The sequence below is a fragment of the Falco cherrug genome, chromosome 3 (assembly GCF_023634085.1).
Source record: "Falco cherrug isolate bFalChe1 chromosome 3, bFalChe1.pri, whole genome shotgun sequence".
NCBI classification, from domain to species: Eukaryota; Metazoa; Chordata; class Aves; order Falconiformes; family Falconidae; genus Falco; species Falco cherrug.
In genome coordinates this window covers 102,382,202-102,395,174 of record NC_073699.1, presented here as the reverse complement: position 1 = coordinate 102,395,174, position 12,973 = coordinate 102,382,202, and positions in this window count along the sequence as shown.

Below are 12,973 nucleotides of genomic sequence, written 5' to 3'. Positions count from 1 at the left end.
TTCCAGAAGGGCTTGACCCTGATTTTAAACCTGGTGTGAGCTTCTCACAGGTGTGAGAACAGAGGTAAGAACAGAAGAGCTGTGGAACCACAAGGCTCAGGACACAAGTGTGCAGGTTAGGAAGTGGGACAGTGCTACCACGGGGGGAACACTCTGAAGTGCCTGGCTGAGCACAATCCGTCTGCTGCCTCTCAAAACATCCCCACATCTCACATCACCTTGTGAATCCAAGTGGTAAGGGAGTTCTTGGAGGAATAATGTGAAAATGAGGAAATCTGGTTAAGGCTTTTAATAATTACGTTCTAACTTTTTTGCGACAAATGTGTATTTTCTAACTCAGGTTGGCAATCAACTGCACCTGCCAAAGGTGTTGCTGTGCCTCATAGGAAGTGCAAGTGGCCACTTCTCGTCTCTGTTTTTTGCTGCCAGTGAGCTCCCTGGCTGGGTTAGCTCTAACAGATGAAATACAGTTGGATGTTATATTCCTGGAGTCAGAAAAGCATGATGGATGGGGGATATAAACCCAGCTAGGTTCACTACCTAGAGGTATAAGTGTGTGTGTATGTGTTCATATATGCACTTACGCAATGGAGTTTCATCTATGTAGTAGAGTTTTTTACTCCCCTTGCATTTTGAAAATTGATACTTTTATCATTAGAGAAACAGCTTTCCTATGGACAACAGTGACACAAATAGTAATTTGCTATCTGCACACATCTTGAATCTTCTCTGGACTGCACTTCACCTTCTGCTTTGACAATTCCCAATAAAACAATGTAGATCAAAATTATAATTGCAACCAATCTTAATAATGAGATAACTATGTCTTCATCTTCTGCCTTGCAGGTCACCATCTCATACACAAGTCACTGCAGAATCCAGTAGGTATCTTTTAGGTGCACCAAAGAATAAAAGAAAACTTAAGTGTTTCAGATGTGCTTCATGTGAATTAAATTCATTTGTCATGGACTTCTCAATTTAAAGGTTTTTTTCTAGAAGCATAGATGTAAAATTTATTTGTATATATAGGTTAACAGTTGGACTTGTTCATCTTAATGATCTTTTCCAACCTAAATGATTCTATGATTCTATATATTTACTATGGATTTTATTACATATGTATTCCACTGGGTATAGCGAAAAATAAAAACTTGCAGAGAAATATTGTTACTCTAAGTAAGTTACTACACTAGGTGTGTAAAACAATGCTTACTTTTCAAAGTCTCTATTATTTAATACTTAGAGAGTGATATCCCCATCCAGATTATAATTATTGTATTGGCTTCACATGGTCAAAACATGGTCTAGAACTCTGAAGCACAATAAAATGCTCTGAAGGAGTGTGTCGTGCATATGTTTATGCATCAGCCACATGTTCCTTAGGGCATGGGGGGATGTTGTACCACATCATTGTGCCAGGAATGAAAGCACTGGGGTCGTTAGCCAGGGGAAGGGAATCGCATCCCTCAGGAGGAGCTATACAGAAGTGTGCCTAAGCCCTGCCAGCAGCTGCTGACACCAGGTAAGAAACAGGGCTGCAAGCCTGAGGCTGCAAAACCAGGGGAGTAAAGGGAGAAGGCACTGGAAAACAGTCTTCAAACATTTCCTCTAAGGATTGTCAAGAAATGCCAACTTTGCACCTTTAAAAGGTAAAGTATACATTTCATACATTGTCCTCCACAATAAATACACATAACACAACATACAGGAAACACGGAGGTTTGTCCCTGTCTGCACGGTATTTCAGTCTGGAGAGGGGAAGGCACAAAAGGAGGGCACAAGGGCACATAGCACAGGTATGATTTGCCATATTACCAAAACCACTGGGCGTTCAAAACATAGTCAAGGAAGAAGGATACTCAGTTCTTGTCAGCAAGTCAGACAGTATCACAAAACCAGAGGGAAGCCGTAGTAAACCACAGGTCTGGAGAATGTTCCATAATCTCAAACCACAGAAAAGTGAAACAAGACTGAGAGGTGTAACAAAACTACAAACCAACATATCCATTTTACTCTCACATGTCCAAAACGTGGGGGTTTTTTGGTTTGGTTTGTTTTTTGTTTTTTTCATCCCCTCAGCATTTCACTGTTTCACTCTCAATTACTGCAAAAAAAAATCATGAATGCAAAGTAAAATGCACAGCGTCATACTGGACATCAGCACTTGCTTAAAGTACAAGAACTTCTGCAGTGGGATTTATGGAGTTTGTAAATTTGGTTTGTGGGACTTTATAACTGATCTATTACTTTTCCAACTGCAGAAAACACAAAAAATAGTGTCTTTAAAAAAAAAAATAATAGCCTAGAAAACAAGATGAACCCAATCTTCTGTGAAATTCATTATTTTTTACTTTGTGGCTGGCACAAGAAGTAGGATTATACTGATCAATACATGGAGGAAATACAACATAGGTAAGAACTCAGTGTCCTTTGTAGGAGCTTGTGCCATCAGAAGATTGAGATTACTGCAAGGTGTAAAGCAGGAACACAGGGAAACACAAGCAAAGCGTTTTTCACCCCTTGTCTCTCATCTGCTTGCACACACTCGATGTGACATTGGATTGCAACAGGATGAGGAGGGTCTACAATGTGAACATCCCTCTTGTTAAGTATGTGCTAGTTACTTATAATACTTAGGAGGTACAAGGTCTGTTTAGAGATGCAAAAAGAAGTGGGAAATACGCATTACAGCAGAGCACAATGCAAAGCAATTCTTTCTGGCAAGGACTGAGGCACTGCATCTTGCAAGGGCCCTTCTTAAGCAGGTCACAGAGCAAGAGGTCAAGCTAGCCCTCAAAGCCTGGAGAGCTGCCTCCTAAGCTGAAGTGGCACCACTGCTACCATAGATTACATTTCCAAAAAGAATACTGCAATTTTAATTATGCTGGCTCCTGGGGAACATAACAGAAAAGGGTTCAGTCAAGCAATAATGGTATCTGCTTTCCTGAAACCACACACACACACCAAACCTTAATCAACTCTTTACTCATCATTTTAAATATCTAATCTGCACAAAAACCAAAGAGCAAGATTATTTTTTCCCTACAGACAAAGTCATTGGAATGGAAGTCATTTCCATAACTATGACTAAAGACGGGGTGAAATACTTTCATATTAGTACTTAGAAAAATATAAGTTACTGAAAGGTCTTGCAGTGTACCCAGGCAGAGATCAAAAAGTCTGATATCATGCAGAAGAATATGTCCACCACATGTAGACGATACCTCCTAGGGATTGTTGTTACACTTGGTTTAAATACTCAAGTCTTTACTGGGTCATAAAGCAAGAAAAAGCAATAGAGAGACTGTGTCTTAGGGCAAAGAAGGGAGAAAGGGCATTTTGGTTAATTGCACCAGTGGGAAAATCCCTTCATAGCTGCTTTCCATAAGAAGCTGCTGTTGGCCACTGGCTGAGGCAGAGATTATCAGTCCAGCGTAGCTGGTTACCCTAACAGCCAGGCTTTTTGATAAGAAAAAGGCAAGTACAAGATCCTCCAGAAGTGCACCTGACATTAAAAATTTTCCAGGTGCAGTATTTAGTAAATTCAACATCATTCAAACCTAACTGAGGGAAGAAACAAGCCATCATCTCAGCAAACTTTGTCTGTTTTTCTCTTCACCATGACTCAAATATTCCACACCTAAAGAGTATATGCGGACAAGTAGGTAGCAATAGACCTAAGGTAAAAATCCACGCAGCATATTCATCACAGACCCAATTTAGTCTCTATATGTCTTTCCTTCTGCTCTCCATGCTGTGGGTTGCAAGCAATTTAACTTTCCCTCAAAGTGACGCAGAGAACAGAGATATTTGGGTAAGACAGCTTTCATCATTTTACATGTTTATGACTTGAGTTTTTTCAAAATTAACAAAACGTATGCAGAATTTTATTTTTTTTCCTTTCTGCAGTGTCCTTAGTCAATTACCATTTACTCAGTGAAGACTCAGCATCTCCCCCTCCATCCTAATGGGCAAGCTACTGTCTCTAAACAGATTTTATTAAAAAAATCAGATGTAACTGCTCCATTTCATATTCCACAGCTCTGAGTACACAATTCAAATAAGGTTAGCTTTCATGTGACTTTTATATTCATATGCAAGTAAATAACTTTAATTGAAAACATCAAGTGATGATGCCATGGATTTCTTGGTTCCACTATATCAGGAAGACAAAAGCAAATTTTATAAGCACAACAAAGCTTCTGATCAACTATACCTCCAATTGCAGCTGGTGGAACAATCAAGCTAAACATTTTCCACCCAATAGTTTAAAATGGTGTTGCTCATGAAAACAACAAAATATTCATTTAAATTTAATAGGGATGGAGAAAAATCTCATGTGCTAATGATGTATTTCCTACAACTTCTCCCAAATGTTCTGCTTTTTAATACAGGTTCCAGTGAACAGTCATGTATCAAGACACATCTGGTATTAATTAAACTGAAAGATCCTAATAAGAAGATCACAATGCAAGATTACTTGCATCCATTGAGCTGCTTGTTGTGCCCCTTCAAAAGTAAAGTATGTAGGTTGCATGTATTTTTAAAAGCTTCCCTGTCTCTCCCCAATAAAATACACAACCTACTTACTGTCTCCTTAACAATCATGTTTTAAAGAGACTGATGCTAAATAATCAGAAAAATTCCAGAGTCCTAGTGGTAAAATTACCAGTAAAACCAGTCATAATATGAAAGCTGGAAAACAGACCAGAGGTGCAGAAGGAGGAACGTGTGCATCTGCGAATTTAGTGCTTTAATCTTTCAAATGAACAATGGGAATGTTGACAGACTTGAAATCAAATTCTTTCTCTTCTTGCAACATTCCATTTTTTGCTTGTCTCAGTCACAGGTAAGCTAAAAAAACATTCAACTGTTTCACACACCCGAGGGTGAATATTAAGCCTGCACTCTGTATCAGCATATTTGCTCTTGGTGAACTATTTCAGCATAACCCTGCTCTTCATTACTACTTCATTCAGGCAAAATTGAACTGTTCTGGTTATGAACAGCTAGGAACATATTCATAAGCAAAGAACAGGTTCTTGTAGTATTTTTCTGCCAATAAACAAGCATAAAATAATTTTGTAACATTAAAAAGGAGAAGGATTTTACTCAATGCGTGACCTACTATTTATTGAGGTGCAGGCAAGTCACCACAGAACCTCTAAATATAAAAATAATCAGGTGCTTTACCCTATGTTTAGTAATGAAAAAACTGCCAATAGCTCCTTCCTTTGGTGACTGATTTAGTAAAACTTTTATGAAGACAGTAAATTTCATGTTTTAGTATACATGACAGTCACATTCTAGATGTTAAGATGCAAGACAAACAGAAATCAATATCCCCCAACCTGAGCATGAATTTTTTCAACATCCAATTATTATCTTGCTTGTGAGAAAGATCAAAGAATAATTGAGGTTCCTGGTCTTGATGTCACAGAATGTATAGATAATTTCAGTTGTGAAGAGGTATAATCCCAGATATAATGTGCTCAACCTGACTACATTTGACAAACAGTCTGTAGGTGGTTGCTGCACTCGTATGCATTTTGTGGACCATGTATTTCACTAGAAGCAAAGCAAGTTCCATTAGGCTTATATTATTTACATAACCATTTTCCCATTAATCCTCAGGTAAAGGGAAATTTAATTTTACAGCTCCACTTTATTTTAGTCTACTTAGTATAACAAGATGTCCTTCAGACTATTTTGTATTGGAAAACATCACTTAAAAGGAAACTCGGTAAAAAGCAAATACATGGATTTACCACATTTGCAGACACAAAACTCACTTGATTAGTAAAGTAGACAGTGAGGAATGGTTAATTTTAGAGCAGTTAAAAAGATGAAAGTAGATTATCAGGACAAGACATTTTTGAAGGACTTTGCACAATCTTGCTGAGGCAAAGGAGATACAGAATTCCCACCTTGTCACTCCTGGAAGTGATTCTGCCCCTCCATCATTAACATATAAACTCCACCCCCCGTTCTCTTTGTTAGCCTCCTTTTGTTGGGACTGTAAAACATAGATGTTAAACTACAGCCTAAAGTACTTTCTAATAAAACCATTTAAGTTCAGGGATTCAGGATTCTCTCTGGGGGGTCTCTGATCAGACAATGTTAATGCCAATGTAACCTGGACGTTTTCAGGAGCTCGTTACCTTTGTGTATTCATTTTTTGGGAAACACCAGCAAGCAAAGTAGGTATCTTTGAGGCAGCATATGGCAGGTATAGCCTCAGAAACTGGTTACCTGGTGGCCTGTTTTGTACCACAATGTCTACAATAGATCCCAGTACAAAAGAGATAATGTATCAGGCAACCTGGACACATGTATTTAGTGGTTTGGTTCAAGAATCAAAGAAAAGGTTGTCTTTGAAATCTATGCCATACGAAGGCGTGGTCTAGACAACTCCCAAGATTATTCTTAAATTCTCCACTGACACACCAGATCTCCAGCTGTTCTGAATCTACACACATAGATTTTAAAAAAATGTAGAAAACCTCATTCTCTTACATGGTGTATAGCAACTGTATCTTAGTGTTGTGGTAGCTCATAGAACCTGAATGAATTAATAATATACTGTTTAAAATTATTACTTAGCTCTCTAGGGCTGGCTTTTCATGATTTCCTGAGATGAGATTTGTTCTGCCAAATTCCTCTGGCCCTTTGGACTCTACTGTTTTTTCTCCCTGGTTTTTTTTTGGGGGGGGGATTTCTTCTTTCCTTTTTTTTTTTTATTTTTTAAGAGACAGTAACAATATCAATGGGATAAAATTCCAAAGAAGACTTCTAAATTACATTTGACTTTGCCAATACCTCCTACTGTCTCCCACAGATACCTTTTTTATCACCTCTAATTCCATAAAAAATCCAAACTGAGAGGAGAATAAAGCTAAGCCTATGCACCAACCTATTCTGAGCGTATCTACCACAGATGCCGGATGAGCAGCAATTTCTTACCCATGTACACGTGCCAGCAGAAACTCTGACACAGGCTCAGTTATGCTGGGAAGTGTGTAAGGTCAGCTATGCCTTTGTCCTGCTACTTTTTTTTTTCATTTGGGAGACATATAGAGCACAAATGGAGTATTCACCAATATAAATGAACACACCTCACAAGCACTTTGCTGGTATAGAATCTCTCCTTGGACCATTATCTTCATGCTTTATACAAGATAACGAAGCTTTCAAAAATTGATAATAACACAAGTACCACCTAGAGTAAAGGATACCTTTTTGGGCAGGGAGGGAACACGTGTTCATAGCAGAGTTCCTTTCTTCTCCCTTCTTGCAGCTCTGGTAGAGATTCAAGCACTTTTCCTGGAAAGAGGCAGCAGCTGAAAGAACCAAACCACCATCTGAAAATCTCATGCAAGGGGGAAGACATTTCAAACCAGAAAAAAACAATATAGAAGAAAAAAGTGGAGATTCTACAGTTACAGATGTTCAAATCGGTATTTGGTATTGGCACAAACTCAGTTCTAAAAGAAATAAAGGTAGTGGAGATGAATTCCCTGGATGAAAACGAACAAAGGAAGCTTTTTCCTAAACACTTGCAAGGTGTGCATACATGAAGTGCCATTGGTTGCACTCAAAAATTAGATTATTCTTAAAAAAATAATTAAAAAGAAGAGCATTTGATTCCAAACAGAACTTCTTTAACAGATGGATAGGGGAATGGCAGAATAATACAATCCCGTCTGCTGTCTGAGTCCCCGCTGAGAGCTACTTTCAAGCTGATAATACAATTCTATTTGTGGCTAAAATTGTGCTGTACTGGCAGTTTAGCTGCTCAGGTTTTTTGCAGGGGGGAGACAGATTGTTTTGTTTTGCTTTTGCTTTATTATTTGAAGTATTGCTAAGATGGCAGCTAAAAAAACGTTGAATATGTTGCTTTTTATTTTAGAGTCACTTGTGCTAAAATCTGAATTGAAAGCATCTTCCAAAACCTGGTACGGGAAAGGAGCTAAGCAGAAGTTTACATCTGTGCATTTCCAGGACAAGCATGAGAGTTAAAATGACTTATGAACACTGACCTCAGCAGGGTATGTAAGCAATCTTTAAACACAGTATAGGCATAGGTGGTATATAAACAGGACTGAATCCTTGAGCTTTGGTGCTCATAGCTGCTCCTTTCTTAAATATGCATAGCAGGTACATCTGTTAATTAAAAAAAAACAACAACCAACAAAACAACAACAACAACACAACCACCAATAGGATTGTTACAGACAGCCGGAGTGGTTGAAGCTTACGCTCATCAGCAAAAGTTGGTCTTGGGTTTTTTCATGGACTAGGCTTGCAAACGCGAGATGAATCCTAGAGATAGAAACACCACCACATACAGACTGGATGAGGTCTTTACCATATCACCAGCAGCACTGTCTCTTCCATGTAAAGGCTTGACTTAAATACAAAAACATGAACATGGTTTTCAGTTGATTGTCCAGAACTTTTTTTACCATAGCAGAAACAATTCATGTTATATGATATTATCATTCATTATACAAAAGCTGTTGCTTGCCTAGAAATAGCGTGCCCTGGTAGAGACTGACACCAGCTGTTAGTCTCCAGTTTAGCCTATACCGCCTTTGTTCCATTTCAGTAAATCTCTAAGTCCAAGGGTTTAAAAGTTAATGAAGATTTAACCTGTAATAATGACAACCAATACTAAAAATAACTTGAAACCCAAATATGAAATCTTGTCATTGACCAGACTGAGAAATTTTCTGGTACTTTTGCATCTGAAAATTTGAAAATTTTCATCCTGGTAACGGACCTGGCAGAACAGGCTGGGCAGCTCAGCCTCTGAAAAAAATCAGCATTTTTTTTACCTACTGTTTATAGTCAGGTTCTAATTCAGACTAGTGAGGAAGAACAGAAAAAAGTCTGTACCTGGGTTTCAGGCCAGACATTCTTCCCTTCTGCCTACTCCCATGAATTTCAGAGGCCTGGCGTTTCAGCACAGCCATTCTGCCCGCCATTTGCGTGGGGCCCATATTTTTGGTTCTCTTAGGGGTTCGTTCACCATGGTAAATCTGCCTTTTTGGTAACATATATTTGGAACTGTTCCCATCTACCTCTTTCTTCAAGGAAAAGAGAACTTAAAACCCTGTGGATTTAGTAATAAAGCTACAAGAGGTTAATAACGTCACAAGACTCTGCCCCCCGTGACTGGGCAGCCCACAGCCACTCCCCTAGTTAGCATATAGTTTAAGGGGTCTCATCTTAATTTAAAGCCCAAGTGACAGAAAACAGCTACAATACTTAATTGAAAGTTTCTATCTTATTTCTACTTCCAACTTTGATGACTTCCCCTTCAAGCAGGGCTGTGCCTGCCCGCCACGGAACAGCTTGCTGAGACCAGCGTGCAGCCACCATCGCTCTCACCTTGCCCAGCCTCAGCATCTGTGCTGCAGCAAAGCCTTTACATTCTGCTTTTCTTCACATTTTTGCAGTTTCTGTTCCAAATAGTTCCCAGAACTTCTTCAAAAAGGCAAAGGAACGTGGGGTTTTTTTTCCATTGCTGTTCTTTCTGAGAGCTGAGAAAGAATTACAAAAATGTTTGAAGACTTGTAAGTGCTGTTCTTCTACATTCTCCACCTCTTCTCTGGCCATTTACTAAAATCTTCTCACTTTGATTACTTCTCCACTTCCTCCTACTTCAATAGATCCAACTTCAATGTGTGTGTGCGTGTGTGTGTGTGTGCAGATGAAGAAATCACTTTTCTGAGCAATATACATGCCACGTTCATTTTTTAACATTAAGAATATTCTGCATTAGTAAAAGCTTGGGTTTGTTTCTTTCCAAAGCATACCCCTTCCCTTCACACTTTTTTGGCCCTCAAATTCAATAGAGATGAAGATAAATGATGAAAAAGAGAAGGAAAAGAAGAATTGGGGTGGGGGTGGGAAGTTCAGCGTTTCCAGCTAGGTTTTTATACTGAATTTGTTTAAAATAGCTCTGAAACAAGGTGGTGGGTTAACCCTGGCTGGCTGCCAGGTGCCCACCAAACTGCTCTCTCATCCCTGCTCCTTAGCAAGGCAGGGGCAAAGAGTAAGATGAAAAATCTCATGGGGCAAGCTAAGAGAAAGGAAATTGCTCACCAATTACTGTCACTGGAAACCAGACACAACCTGTGGAAGATGAATTTAATTTGTTGCCAATTAAAAATAGAGCAGGATAGCAAGAAATAGAAATAAAAAACACTTCCCACCCTACTCTTCCCTTCTTCCCAGGCCCAGCTTCACTCCCGACTTTTCTACCTTCCTTCTGCAGACCGAGTGGAGTGGGCAGATCAGGAATGGGGGGCTGCAATCGGTTGGTAACATTCTGCTGCTCCTTACATCTTTCCTTTGCCCGATCCCATGGGGTCCTTCCCATGGGATACAGCTGCTCAGGCACTGTTCTAATGTGGGTCATTTCCAGAGGAGGACCCTGCTCCAGCACGGGCTCTCCATGGGCTGCAGCTTCCTTCAGGGCACATCCACCTGATCCAGCTTAGGGTCCTCCATGGGCTGCAGGGTGGATATCTGCTCCACCACGGACCTCCATGGGCTGCAGGGGGACAACATGCTTCACCATGGTGTGTCTCATCTACAGGCTGCAGAGGGATCTCTACTCAGACACCTGGAGCACCTCCTCCCCATCCTTCTTCACTGACCTTAGTGTCTGCTTTCACATTTCTCTCACTCCTTTCTCTCACAGCTGCTGTGCAGCATTTTCTACCTGTTCTTAAATGTGTTACTGCAGAGGCACCACCAGCATCACTGATTTGCCTCAGCTTTGGCCAGTGCTGGGTCCACTCTGAAGCTGGCTGGAACTGGCTCTAACACAGGGACAGCCCCGACCTCTTCTCACAGAGGCCACTCCTGTGGCTACCCCCACTGCCAAAACCTTCCCATGTAAACCCAATATAATTATCAGTTCATCACAGGTTCAGAAAAGGTTTTTGTTCTGCTTGTTTCAATAGACTAGCACCACAATACAGGGATAGTCATACAAAGAGTCATCAACAAGCAGGACTTTAAAAAAAATAACTTACCATTCATAATCAAATTATTTTAGTTATTAGATGGATTTTGAGTATGTGAGATAATAATATAACTAAGGGTTACATAACAACAAACAATTTGGAAGTACTTATGCTACACAGTCTCCAGTTATGCAGCATAAATTAGTTAGAACTTAGACAATAAATGAGTAGTTTCTTGCTCTCAGTGATTAAAATAATTGCAGAAGTTAATGGACTCATCGGTGAATGGTTTGGCATACAGTGCTGAAGCAACAAAAAGCAATTACCATTCTTCAGAACTTTGCCAGGGAATCCACAGCTTTAAAAATTAATATTCCACTTTCACAGCACAGGTAGACCTTTGCATCCTCTTCTGGGTTATGTGATGACACGCACGCCGTGAGAGGGCACGTGTGCTGTTGGGAGGAGGTGATGCGCTTTGATGTTTCGTTCCTAAAGGATAATAAGCTCATACCTATCACATCGGTATTTATGGTTTGCAGGGCATGCAGAGTGAATCCAGGTTGTATTTTAGGAACAATAATATGTTAAACTGTGATGGCAAAATTAAGAGATTGCTCTTAAACCTCAGTGATGACCCTTTTTTTAATACAGAACTATGAGAGTGTGCTTTGACGGTGTTTGTAAGACAACTGTCCTAGTCCCTAAGGCTGCACCATCTTCTCACTACTAACCACAAACTGATTTCTTGTGTGAATTTTTGAGAAGTTAAGGCTTGAAAAGGTAAATTTCTTCTGAACTGGGTGAAGGTTCTCAGCCTTATATTAAGAAAGAGTTTCCTGCTCCATTTCCACTTGTGCCTTTTTGAGACATGCTCACAAATACCAGACACTAAAGCCGCTATAGGCACATGCTCAGCTCAGGTGTTGAGATCACTAAGGTGAAATGATGAGAAGTGAGTAGCAGCCTTTCAATATGCCTTTCAATTTGAAGCTTGTCCTGAAACAAAACTACTTATTTTAGTGTTTTACATTAAGAATTCAAGCAGAGGCTTAAACCTGCATAACTTTGGGAGCTTTTTGGTTTTGGGGGTTTGATTTTTTGGTTTAACATCCCCACTTGCCCAGGAAGCAGAACAAAGGCATCGCATCAAGATAAGTAATTTTCCACATAGGTCAGAAACTGGAAATAACAAATGTTTAAATTAAACACCAAAATCTGATCTGAAGAGATGAAACTGAGTAATTTCAGGTTCTGGCAAGTTTCAGATACATATCCTGAATGTTTAGCCTATACTTGTCCAGAATCTTTGAGCCTGCAATGCCTTTTATTACGGGAATAAAAGCAACTAAAAGACAATGCAGCTGGATGGTCCTGTTGATTCTTGACTGTCAGTAACCAACAGAATTTCACAATTTTCTACAGCACAATATTGTAATAACTGTGTAGGAACCCAAAACATGGGACAAGAATCTGAGTTATGCTTAGGGGAAATAAAAAAAAAAAAACCACACACCACAAAAACCAAGGGAGAAAAAAAATGAAAATTGTGGAAGCACATCAGACATGCAAGGAGCAGATTAATAGTTTGCTAATTAATTATCCTGTGTGAAAGACCCCAACCAAAAATTATTAGGATGAAGTGGCTTTAATCTGTAAAATTGTATTGCCTGTTTGCTTCTATTCACATAATTCTTTTTGATTTGAAATGGGAAAGTGTTAATATATGCTAAAAAGCAGTTTACTACTAAAAGGTTAGCTTACACCTCTTTAGCAGCATGTATTATTTTTTAAACAAATGAGATAAATCAAAATGCAGCTGAAACTTTGAGACAGATTATCAATGATGAATTTTTAATTGTTGAAGATTCTAAATAAAATAATTAAAAGTGGTGAAAAAAATATTTCATTCAGCATGCAGTTTCACTTAAATTTTGTGTAATAGTGAGCACCTTAATTCAGAAAATCCTAGCACATACCACAAAAACAAATCT